Genomic DNA, 13,449 nt, shown 5'->3' on the forward strand with positions numbered 1-13,449 from the left:
ACTTTTCAAACTCTCGTTAAAGACTACTATTAGAAACAAACCTTCGCATTCTTATGACCTAGAACAATAATATTTATAAATAACTAACTTTGTCACTACTTTCATCTTTGTAATACGTACGTCTTTTAAAAGAGAAGAAAAATAAAGAGCAAAAGAGAAAAGGAAAGAGGGGGAGAGAAAGACGATATAATGATTTATTCGTCAATATAAGCTCACAGCTCTTAAAGCTCACCCGCTGCTATAGGTTTTTTGATGACATATGTGACATTTTATTCACCAAGGTGGTCCGTCTTTACACCTACGTCTCTTTACGTTCACGTGATCGTAACTGCGAAAAAAAATGACGTTTCGTAAAGACATATTTCCATACTCGAAATGGGATATTCTTGTTAAGCATTAACTCATGAAGAAGCGTGAGTAAATCATCGGCAGCATATTAAAAAGCACCTAACGAATTACGAATTAAACGAGACAATATACTCCACCAAAAGATGGTATCTATCAAAAGGCGTTGAACGTGCTAATTTAAAACTTGTAAATCGACTATTTTTTTTCTCTTTCGAGAGTATATAAGAAATAATTTAGTTTCTTTAATTTCCTCATTAACGGAGTAAATTTATTTCTCGAAGAAAAAGAAACGATGAAATCAAGGAAGATTCGAATTTAAATTAATCTCTGTCATTATCATAGAAATAGTTGTTTGTTTTTCTCCCACTTAAGATCGGTACGTTCGTAATTTAAACAAGTTAAATGGCAAATGAAGAACAAAAAAATAAGCTTGTGTATGAGGGGAGAGTAAAAAAGAAGGAAAAGAAGGAAAGATAAGAGTAAATTTGCGCGGGTGGCGCTACAAAGTCAGAAGATCAGTCAAGCATAAAGTAAATATGCAAGACACATCGCACGCTCGCCAACGGTGCATCTAATCCGATTAAAATTGTTGGAATGCATATACATGAACGATATGAGGATTAGCAAAATGTTACAGTACAATCATTTTGAACCAAGTTCAGGGTTATTGATTTTATTGCTATTGTTAATATTACTATAAATACTTATTTTTCCAATAGAAAGGATTAATTTATTGACTATTAGTGACTAATCACTGTCAGATTCTCGAATTTTCTCTTAACCAAAATTAATTTTTGCATACGCTTATTTACATATTAATATATTATAATATACATATAATAGAATATGTTTGTGTGGAATTAAAACGAAAAAATGATAAAGTGTAAAGATTGCTAATTTCATGAGAATTCACGTTGACAAGCCCTTATAAAAAGATAGATGATCGACCTGTCAAAATCGTTGAAGGATCTTTTAAAATTTAATAAGCAACTCGGCCCGACGTATACAAGATTTATACCTTTTGCTTCCTCCATTTTCCTCTTTTTTCTTTTTTTCTCGTCTTTTTTCTTGAAATCTCTCTCCTGAGTGGCTTTCATGATGAATTCAATCAGGGATTCGTTTTGGAAGCGCACATGGGCAGGATTAAAGTCCGTTTCTCTCTATGGAACAAAGCGGATATATCGTCCTTGTTTGAGAACATGTGTCCTGGCCCTGGGTTATATGAAGACAGAGAAAGAGATATAGAGAATATGTGTGTATATATCGAACCTATGGAAGAGCCGTTGGTAGCCCTAAAATCAATACCGAACGCACCCTCCTCCTTGTCCTAGGTCCTGTCCTGTTTCTGCATGGATACTGCGGTACCATCATCCGTTTGAAAGTAAAAAAATATTCTATTTTATAGAATTTTATTCAAAGTTTCTACATTAACATAATTCGTGATTATGAATATAAATACTCATTTAAAAGAAATCCTTTTAAATTCGTCGATGACTAAAATCTTCTTCAAATTCGTATAGTTGTATGCTTATTAATCGATAAGAATTATATGAAAAAGCATGACCAAACGAGCATATATAAAAAGAAATAAAAGATACGAAGACATCTTCGGAGAACCTTGAAATGTCCAGGCTCGCAAATGCGAACGTTCGTCCTCGAAAGAGAGAAAAAGAAAAAAGAAGTGAGATAACATGCGCGCAGCTAATGTGCTTCTTTCAGTATTTAACAATTCTAATATACATTAAATATAAAGAAAAAAATTAAGTGGTATGCATATTTGGATTCTGAACATTTAATCAGGTTATCTTCGTAATTACTCACGCTCTATCGTATCTCAGCGATAAAACCTTTTTGTTGTTCATATACCAACGGTCTACCGATCACGTTTCACGTTTCGTATCGATAAATTTTCTGCAATACGATAAAATTTCTTAATTTTCAAGTATTAAATCAATACTGATTCTTGTCAATCCATCAATGTATTAAAAAAAAAGGTCTCATTCGAATTATACGATAAGAATAAATGTGTGCATTTAAAAGTGATCGTTATTTTGCATTTGACAAGTGCACTAATCCCATTCGGTTTAAAATAAATTTAAAAAAGTCATCTTTAAAGTTCAGCACTTAATCTTAATATAAAGTTCAAATCACGTTAAAAGTAATCAAAACAAAGCAGTGTTGTTAAAAGAGGGTCGTTACTGATCCTCACGTAGCCGTACATCTAACGATGCGAGTCCAAAGTTTCCTTGTAAAGCCATGTAACAAAATATATAATGTACCATAATGGTCAAGTTGTTTCTTTCCTCCGTTTATGATCTCTCGATTGATCGGATGATCGAATTGAATCGTGTACGTTATCTCGATATGAACTTAATAATGAAGCACAATTTCTCAACGTAGACGAGTTAAACGTATTTAAAGGATATTTACGTATAAATCGATGTGCCTCGAATCGAGCGATGCTATGAGACATTTGAAAATAATGTGAAAATTCCAAGGCGAATATTCCATTGGAAGGACCGTTACCATACATGCACGAAGAGCGAATACGAATCACCCGATGCTCGGTCACCTGAAAAATAAAATTCTATTCGTACACGATCCTCGAGGGTAACGTCCGTAACTGATCGAAACTCTTTTTGGATATCGACGAACGAATAGACGAGCTCTCTCCAAGGACATCGAGAATATCCGTTTGGTGAACTCTTTCAAACGAACAAGACATGCGACTGGATTGGTAATCTTTTGAGACCCCATGGGGTATCAAGCGTAATTGCTTAATTCATGTAAAATGTATCCATAAAGAGAAAGAGAGAGCGAAAGAAACAACCTCTTTGGATTTTATGAAAGGGGATGATAGAAAGCAAAATAAAAATATGATTTGATTTATACTAAAATTAGACACCGTAATAAATTACTATAGAAAAAATCACAATGTTTCAATTTATCCTAATAAAATGAAATATTCGTTAAAAATCAATTTAAATAATATCAATTTTGGTTTTCTTTATTTAATTAAAAACTAGTTAAATTTTCTATCACTCTTTGAACTTCAAATCTTTCAATATTTTGATATCTCATGCGTGATAATCCGTATCCCTCTGAGTATTTTAAAAGTAAACGAGCATGCATGTAATTTATGTATTTCATTCCATCAATTTGATGTAAACACAATATGAACGAGCGTTACATACACGTGATTCTGAGTAGGAAAACTCAAAGAGCGCGTACATGCACGTACGAACGCTTACACTTACATTTTAAATCTGATTCAGTGTGCGAGCAGACGTAACATAGTACTTTCGTGCTCTCCGAAGTACCTGAAAAAATTCCCAGTAATTTTCTTCGTGGCAGAGAGATCGCGTTTCTCGTAATGACGTTACGTGAGAAGCTCGGCCGAGGTCTGTTGAACTCTTTCTCTCTTTCTCTCTCTTTCTTTCTCTTTCTCTTTCTCTTTCTCTTCCTTTCTTTTTCTCTTTCGCTTTTTCATTTGCTTTCTTTTCGTTTATCGATACGATGAAGGAAAATCAAACCTGGGTATTTCTCACTTCTTCGATGACGCTTCTTCACCAAGTAGGAAATTACCGATTTAAAACCGCAGAAGCTGCAAGTCCGATTTGCGTGAATCACGAAAGAGGTACTTTTCTTCTTCCCTCTCATCTCCCTCTTGCTCTTTCTTTCTCTCTCCCTATTTTTCATTCGTAAAGATCGTTTCTCCCTTCCATCGCAACCTCTAGCACTAGTCTGATCGATGAGACCGCTCATTAGCGAGTTCACCCGAATGATCTTTATTATACGTTACTCCAACCTTCTTTTTTTGCTTTTTACTCTATTTTTTCCTCGTCTTTCTAACTGATAAAGATGTTAATGAACATCAAGAGATAATTATTAGGCAGATCGTCGAGCTCCTAACGATATTGCCTTTCTTCATTTTTAGATCTAAATCTAGATCAAGATTACGACAACCTCGATTCCAATTTATCATCTAAATCGATGCATATTATTATACCTGTAATGGTAAAGAATAGAGACATTCCATTCTGGCAAAACAAATTGAATAAAGAAATATGACGGCACTTATCCCGTTATCGGATCCTGATATGATCATTTAAAGAACCATGAGTCGTTTAAATCAGTCGCATCATTATAACAGCGAAAAAGGATTCTTATCATACAGGATGATGAGAATTTCTCAAGTCGCGGCCTTGGCTACACAAATTATACAATGGGAAGTAATTTCTTTAAGCTTGTAAATTAGTTATGGTGCTGCAACAAAGAAATGGATTAAAATTTTGATATAATGGCATGAGATGTGTTTAACGTGCACCGATATTTTTGCCTATTCTCAAAGATTACGAATGCTCAGATTTTGGCGAAACATTTAATTAAAAACTTTATTGGTTTTATTTCAATGAAAATAATGCAGAAATGAAACTTTATTTATATCTCTATTCAAATTTTATAATAGAATTACATTCATGAGTACGATATGGAATTTTAAAACATACATCAAATAAATAATTCAGTCGAATATTGATTCGCTCTCGTATGTTTCGCCATTAAAATTCAAAAAATTTTGTTTCAAATAATATAAAAGATTAATGAAATGTTAGAACTTCCAATTTGTTTCCATAAAATTGCATCGTACAGACTGAAAATTGATTATCTTTTTTCTTTATGTTCGTTACTATCCAATTAGGTGCTCATAATAATGCAAAATTACGCATTGTGCCATAATTGTCAGTTGAAGTCTGTCAGTTTAACGGTTATTAACTCTGAAAATTATATTTATTATAAAATTGCATTTCGCACCTGCATTACGTATTTAGTTGTCTGTAATTTCGAATTCATCGAAACAATCAATTTATTCGTGGAAATTGATTTATCGATCAAAATATAATAATTCTAGACGTTTCGGGAATTGAATTTGTTGATGCGAATGTTCAAACCAAGTATTTTCACCATTCATTTAACACGCATAGATGACCAGCTTTAAGTGCTATTATCTATAATTTTTATTTATTTAACGAACAAATGATTTTTTCAAAACAGTTCACACATATAATATGCAAAACATTGAGCAAGGTTCTAATTATATACATGATGACATCAAGAACGATGGAATATCCATTATTTTTTGATTACTCACAAATACTATGTATTACAATATATTATTAGATTTTTCTGACAATCGAAACCACCATAGGAAATTACGCACTGTCCGAGATATTCGGAATTCGGAAGAAGGAGATAATATTTAACGGATTTTTAGGATGAATATTTCAGTCTATAAGACTGAATTCAACAAAAAAAAAAAATATTATCTATTAATAATAATCGAATACAAAAATTTGGAAATAAAATAAAACAATATTCGAAAAGAAAAAAATTAAAATTTTATTTACGTTTATTTTCCAAGTATCTAATTAATGATTTTATAGTGTTTGAAAATAATTTCACAAGGTTATTTTAAATTCTGTGACAAGTTTCAATCCGTTCCCTTTAAAACAAATGTTGCGGAAAAAGGGAAGGAACGGGAGTAAGAGAAAGTATCATTGTTTGGCCTGTACAAACAGTACGAACATTACGTAGGAATTGTGTAGAGTCATGTTTAGCAGCAGATTTGAAACCGTCATGGAAGAGTAGCACCCCTAAATTTGAGCTTCGCTTTTTCCTCATCTTCCTCTTCTTTTCGTAGTCCTTCGTTATCCCTAACAGTTACTCCCTTCGAATCAAGCCTTTGTGTGCTTCGAGCGTAACACAAAAGTCAAGCAAAAACGAGATAGAAACTCGTAGAAATTAAATGACGAGCTCGAACTTCGGTGTGAGGACTCGAAAGAGAAGCGAGAGTAATTTAAAAAAACGATTAAATCCATGAACCATGTGGACAAATGCAATAGAAATACAAGATCCTCTTCTGAAAGAACCATTTAACGTCAAAAGGTGACGTCCCTTTTACCCTTTCCATTTCTCTACTTCCATTTTCTTCGATATTACGCTCTCTTCAGTACCCTTACTACTCATTGCTAAAAGTAGTAATCAACCCTTGGTTTCTTTTATCCTTTATAAGCGAAATCACCCTCCAAAAAAAAAAATCAATTTTATGAGAAAAAAACTGATTCATAAAAGATCCACTGATTGAAGTTTGCTAGTACTTCTCTCGATGAAATATCAAATCTTTCAAGTATTTACCGAGATCACCTTGTTCCTTTTAGAAGATTTCTTTAAGGATAAGAATGAAAGGAAAGTTTAACACGAGAATTTAATAAATGTTTATCGCTCGACACCTTTCTGACAAAAATGACTTATAATTTTGGAATTTTGTGACATACTAATTAATTATTAATGTTATATTAGTTTAAGAACAAAAGTACACGATAATAAAATGGTACGAAATATATGAAATAAAAAGAAACAATCAAATGAAAATCAGAAACCAACTGTGTGATTCATGAAGAAAATTGAAAGCTTAAATGGTCAAAAGCGGTATTTAAATTCAGGTCTTTTGCTTTCCGGTCAATTGCTTTGAACCACCAAACTATCTAGCCCTTTAAGTCGACCTTTCCACAAATGCCTACTTTATTAGAAATGGATGTGGGGTTTGCCCTTACAGAAGCGATGCCTTTAAAGATATTCACATTGAGGAAACTCCATCATGAGACTTATATATAACTCTATTAAGTCTATATAATTTTACAAACTTACTTAGTACGATATCTATTTATAAAAATCTATTAATCAGAGAATTAAGATGACAAAAAGAAAAATTTCATGAGATCGAATTATAAGCACTTGGTTTATACGTTCACAAAGATCGTTCATTCTCATTTTCGCAAAATGTGTTCTCTTCTGTATCCACTTTTGTATCCATATTCTCCCATCTCCCTTTTACAACCCCTCGATCCAGGATTTTGGAATGAATGCATCGGTCCTTTTCCCTTAGTATATACATCATATACCTACCCTATTCCTCAACACCTACGCGCGTGCGTCATCCTTTGTGATTCTTCCTCTGCGAATTAATCGAAACAATCAGTCGATGGGACAGCTGCGAATCTAAATGGAATCGACCCTGCACCATATAACGGATTCAAAGCAAAAACATTTGTGTTCTTTTTCTTTGTTCGTTACGTTAATGTTCGTAACTAGGTATAATCATTATATAAGGATTATGTTATTATATCGAACATCAGATCGAAAAATCCATTGATGATAATTAATAATTGTGTTTATGTATAATAATAATAGGTACGTAAATGATGATTGAAAGGAGGACGTTGATTGATGAATGTAATAAAATCATTATCTCAATGCTGTTATTTTGTTCTCTTGAAAAATACGTATATAATAACATATTTGAAATAAGAGAAATATTGTTAAAAAAAAAAAAAAAAAGAGATGGATGCCGTTCAATAACGGAATATATTATTTAATGATAAATACCCATAGATGGGTAGGATCATAAAAAGTCAACATCGTCAAACGTCGACCATCCCTCTACATTGATCGCACTTTTTTTAGAGAGCCCTCGTGTACGTGACATACGAGTCAACCCCTAACTCTACAACTAGGCTTGAGATTAAAGCAATTTATCATTCAGGGATGATTCTTTGGATACGAAAAATGTAAAACGTCCTGGAGAAGACAGACAAAAGCATATGGATTACGATTCCAATTACGATGACAATTGGAGTATGAAATTTCTCTTTATTACCATAAGTGATCATATCTCGGGAATAGCACTTAGAAAATTCAAGAAATACCTTGTTGAGCTGTGTAATATGATCCAGTATAAGATCTAACACTCCAATGTGTGAAAGGAATAACAAATATTTACGAATAATTTAACAATAACATTTGTGATATTTTAATACTTCGTGTATTGTATGAATAAAAAATATTTACAATGGAATTTAAAAAGGAAGATACCACGCTGACGAATCCAAATGGTATGTTTCATTAAAACTCATATTCTAGCATATATAGTACATATTGCCCATTTACTTTTAACTTTTCTCGTTCTTGCAAATATTAAATTTCATTTACGTTTTCTAAATAAAGTTAAAAATTATAGAAAAACAGAAATAAACGCTTAATACGACGTACAAATTATTTATCGAATATATCGGATATTTAAAAATATTCTCGCGGAGTAGTATCTTGTCTGTGTATATGATTAAACTAATGAAATTTCCCTAATGAAAATTTAAGAAGGATGTATCCTTGAATTCGTTTAATGGTTTCTACGAACACTTGAATCCCTGAATACTTACTTGGCCTTTAAAAGCATCAACGTCCTGTGCTCTCTTGCTCTTTCTCTCTCCTTGTACTTACTTGAACTTACCGTTAGATATACCTATATTGCTTTGTTCCTTTTGTATATATACATACTTACGGAGTCTCCCTAGTGCAATAAACGTTATTTTCTCTCTCTCTCTCTCTCTTTCTGCTCCGTGGCAACCCTAGCAACGCTATTGATTTCCTTCGTTCCCCCTTGAGCGAGAACTATCTCACAGAGAGTTCACTTCTTTCGTGAAAAAGCCATTCTACGACTCGAAGAAGAGATCGAGATGTTGTCCTTGTCGTCTCTATCATCAAGCAGGAAATCCCCAACAAGATGATTCATACCTTAAAGTAAACAAAATAAGATAAGTAATTCATGTAAATTTGATCATTAGTCAATATTACTCATGATATCCTATTATTTATGCTATAATATAGTAGATACATATAAATATATATCTGGAAAACCATCAAAGAAACTTAAAATATGAAACGAATGAAAAATTATAGATTGCCGATTCAGCTTACTGCAAACCTTTCTCTTTTTTACTTATATACGGAAATGTGTATAGATATAGGAGAGCATATATGAGTATAAGAGCATCGACCTCGATAAACAAATGAAAAGAAGTAACCTTACGGAGGTCGACATGAAGAATATTCCATGAAAATAAAGTATATAAAGTTGCTTAACGAGTTATAAAAATCGTTATCGTAAATTGATATTCTAAGGGATTAAGAAATGTAATTACCATTATTTAATAAAACTTCAATATCTATAAGATTCGAAAAATTAAAATAGGAAACGATCTCTCGATGCAATGAGTTTTCCGCGCGGCAAGTCGAAAATGTATCGAAGCACCCGGAATATCAATAACTCTGATTTGAATATCCTTCGTTTATCGTACTATCTTGTACTATCTTGTGCGATCACATAATTTCAAGATCGTGGATATTTATATAAGAAGGTAAATATGTATAAGTACGACAAATACATATACATTAGATTAAAAATTGGATTCGTTAGAGCACATAAAAACGAATGTTTACGGTCGATCGACACGTGTATGTGTGCACGCGCGTGCCTTTTCTACCGTACACATATTTCGCGTGGTTTAGCACGCAGAGACAGGCGAGTACCGGAAAACCGGACGATCGAGAACTCACCCTCTCTCCTCTTGCTCTCTATCACACCTGAGAGGATTTTTCACGAGGTCGATATCGTTCGAGCCAGAAAGTCCGCATAATATCTACATTTGTCGGCGCGACGATGAGAACTCCTCACGACTGCTTTAATTTACAAGACAAGTGTTACGTTTAATAGTATTAACAAAACGTTCTACAAGAGAACAAGAGAACAAGAGGAAAAAGTATAAGAAGGAAATAATGACAAATTCTATGGATAATTCAAAGGAAAACATTTCTTTCTTTACCTAGAATACAATGATTCGAATTGAATTTACTGTATAAAATTTATTATATTTAATAGAAATTTGAAAAATAAATGAGGAAAATCTTTTTTTTTTATAAAAAGCATGCTATTTGTAGGATAACTTTAAGAATAACTTACTTAGACTCGATTTAAACTCGATACTTGAAATAGTCTTTAATTTAACCGTTACATACATGTAATTGGCCATAAATCGTCTTAATGTTAAATTCAACTCTTCTTCAAACGTGTATAATGCCAGCATTCAGTACAGGTGGTTCAAATAGATGTGTGAAAGAGGACTGAGTTTAAATACACTGAAAGTCTTCTACTCGACTCACAATCAGAGTCGACGAGATAAATATTGTCATAGGAACGACATCATCTCATTGCACCGGATGTAACGAAGATATAAAGAAAGACTGAAGTCAGAGGTTCAAATACTACAGTCTATCCTATTTGTAAATATAGCGAGCTAATAATCTTACTACCATGAATACGATCCTTCTTTAAATATTCCCTCATAAAAACTTTTAACTTCTGTTGAGTTCATTCGATTATCGTAGCTACTGGTTCATAAATTCAAAGAAGATGACGCGCGATAAAAAACGTTGAGCAAAATTTTCTAATCAAGTAATATTAAAAAGATTAGATATTCTTAAAAGTTTCTTGTTTTCTCTTATTAAGTTTTATATGCACGATATTTTTTATTTAAAATTAAGAAACTTTTTTGAACGACTTAATACTTTTTTAAATGCATCGTGTTCTTACAAAGTGACATAATTATAAAACTCGAAAACTATTAAAAAATCCACGTATAGTGGATTGGTCTGACAAAAAGATTGCATTTTCAAAAGAAGTGTAAAAAGTGGGGATAAGTAGATCAAGCGATCCTTACCTCTTACCCCTGTGTCTACCTGCAGCTGTTCTTCTCAACAGTGTACAGTATACATCATACATACTCTTGTATACATCAACGTATTCATTAAACGCGTGGGCGAGAATTACGTATAAGATTTAACCAGAAACGATTAAAAGAACCATACAAAAGATGAAATATTTCAATCGTTTATCAATCCACACATTATTCCCTATATATAATAATAATACAAAATAAAATCATAGGTACCGGAAGAGAATGAAATATGTACGTATTTCGCTCAAGAAGTCATAGTACGATTAAGAATGATTCACGTATTATTTCATGAATGCCAAGCAATCGTCAGTTGATCAAGCTACAATGATGGATAAATATACCATCTCAGTTATAACGCTAATGAGAAATTTATTGTAATAACCCAGGCCTTAAGTTCGAAAATTGATAAATTTATATGTCAAAATTTTACAAGATTGTATAAATATGACATAAACATGGAACATTAGATAAAAATCAATAAAAAATAACGTATTAAAAAACCCACTGGATTAAGACAAGACACGATAAAACCGAACATGTCACGTACGCTAAAGCAAACAGAGACGATTCAATTTGATTTACGATTCCCTAACAAACGGACATTCGAACAGTTCCTTTCTAACAAATATATTTTGTTAACATCAGTTTCGTATTCCTTACTCCCTTACTACATTCACGAGCCTGTAGAACTATCTTCAGAACAGATCGTTTCAATTAAAAAGCGACCACTGATGTAAGTATATTCAATCGTGATAATAGATCTTGTCGTCGATTTCCCAGGTGAAAGAGTAATATAAAATAGTTAATGAAATAAGAAAAAAGGAAAAATAAGAAGGAAGCTAAGAAAAGAAGAGGAAAGCGATAGAGAAAGTGTAACTGATCTGAAGGAGCTCGAAATCGAAAGTAATTTCCTCTTTTGCGTCTCACTCTATCTCTTAGCTCTTTCACCGCAGCTCCCCCCCTTTCTCCTTTCTATAAGAGACTCCGACGATGATTCTTTCTCGCTGCTCGAGGATTCAGGTCAAGTTCGCTGTCTGCTCGACGACTCTATCTCCTTCTCTCGGTCGCACTTCACTTTCTATCGTATCTTTCTTCTCTCTCTTTCTCTCTCTCTCTCTCTCTCTCTTTTTCTTTCTTTCTCATTCACGTAGCACTTATGCAAGAGATATTACATCATTCGAGCAATTTCACCATCTTGTCGTGACTGTGACCGTCAAAGAAGGAGACTCTCTTTCTCGAATAACGATATTATGTCAGTGTCAGTGGCAACGATCTCGCCAACCATGGAGAAACGTGGGTAGATATGGAAGCTCGAGAATTACGAATCGAGATGCGTTTAGTTCGCTGAACCGAATTCCCCTTCTGTTCTGATGAGTTACAACATAGACTACCTAGAAATAACTTTACTACATGTTTCTTCTTTATTACTTTCTTTACGGTTTTTACATCTTCTTATTACACCCGTCCGTTAAAGCGAACAACGTGCTTACGTTTCTGATGATTATCAACGTTATTAACCTGTACTTATAAATATTTCATTATATCTTTAGCTTGTCTAGGTAAGTACAAAAGTTCTAAGGATAGAATTCTTTTTTTCCACGAAAAAATAATCTTCTTCTCATTACGCATAGTCGATGTTAGCTTTAGGAATTCAATTTAACAGTAAGTGTATTTTACAAAGAGGAAAAAAAGAAAATAAATTGTGGAAATGGCAATACTTATCAATTGATATTTTGAATAATAAAAGATAAAATTTATGGTGTGCTAAACGTTTGACCATAAATTTCAAGTTTTCTTTAAATAAAAAGGATTACATTTTTGAGTTTTTAGATGATACGACGTCAAATGGTCATGTTTATTCTCGAATACGTGAATGTCTTATTAGAATACCAATTAAATTGTAATGTGTTATCCTCGTCTTCTCGATCGTGTTCTTTTTTCGTACATATATGAGATAAAGAAAACGAAAGAAACAGTTCGCGCGCAGACTCTGCAAGTTAAGCAGAGGGCCACATGAACAGTTAATCAAATAAAAAGCCTGGTCCGTTATTGGTATAATCTCAATATGATTTAAGTTATTACGAATTAAATGTTATATTTTTGCTATTCTTAAGTAATGAAGGAAACAAAATAAGTCGAAATATTAAATCTTAGTCATTAATCAACTGTTCTTAATGACTTGATAGAATCAAATCGAAGGATTTTGTCATTAAAAGCTAGAAGTCATTTAAAAGTAACGTTTATATTTTTTTTTATATACATCTTTCTAAGAAACGGAGAATAATTAAATTTACGAAAAATATACGATATAACGAAAATAAAAAAAAATATAAAGAAGAAGAAAGAAAGAGAAAGGGAAAGAGTGAGTCAACAGGAAAATTAATTAAGAAAGAATCTGCTTTGTCGAATTGATCTTCTGCGAACGTTCAAAACCCGCACATAATTTATGGGGTGTCCCTTCTCTCGATCGTTC

General features: G+C 32.7%; 1 long non-coding RNA gene across 4 annotated transcripts; it reads right to left on the reverse strand.

Annotated features, from left to right (window-relative positions):
• Positions 1 to 971: 971 nt before the first annotated feature.
• On the reverse strand, positions 972 to 7,520 carry LOC149030653 (uncharacterized). Of its 4 annotated transcripts, none has more exons than XR_016178406.1 (5): positions 3,606 to 7,520; positions 2,170 to 2,259; positions 1,663 to 1,704; positions 1,367 to 1,560; positions 972 to 1,317 (listed from the first exon to the last, which is right to left on the reverse strand). It is a non-coding gene; the product is annotated as an uncharacterized LOC149030653 (long non-coding RNA). The 4 variants fall into 4 exon arrangements; XR_016178405.1 differs by having other exon boundaries at positions 972 to 1,296; positions 1,367 to 1,508; positions 1,618 to 1,704; XR_016178403.1 differs by having other exon boundaries at positions 1,367 to 1,508; positions 1,618 to 1,704.
• Positions 7,521 to 13,449: the final 5,929 nt, after the last annotated feature.

Source organism: Polistes dominula, unplaced genomic scaffold (assembly GCF_049000335.1).
Source record: "Polistes dominula isolate Pdom_NZ unplaced genomic scaffold, Pdom_raw_medaka contig_77, whole genome shotgun sequence".
Lineage (NCBI taxonomy): Eukaryota > Metazoa > Arthropoda > Insecta > Hymenoptera > Vespidae > Polistes > Polistes dominula.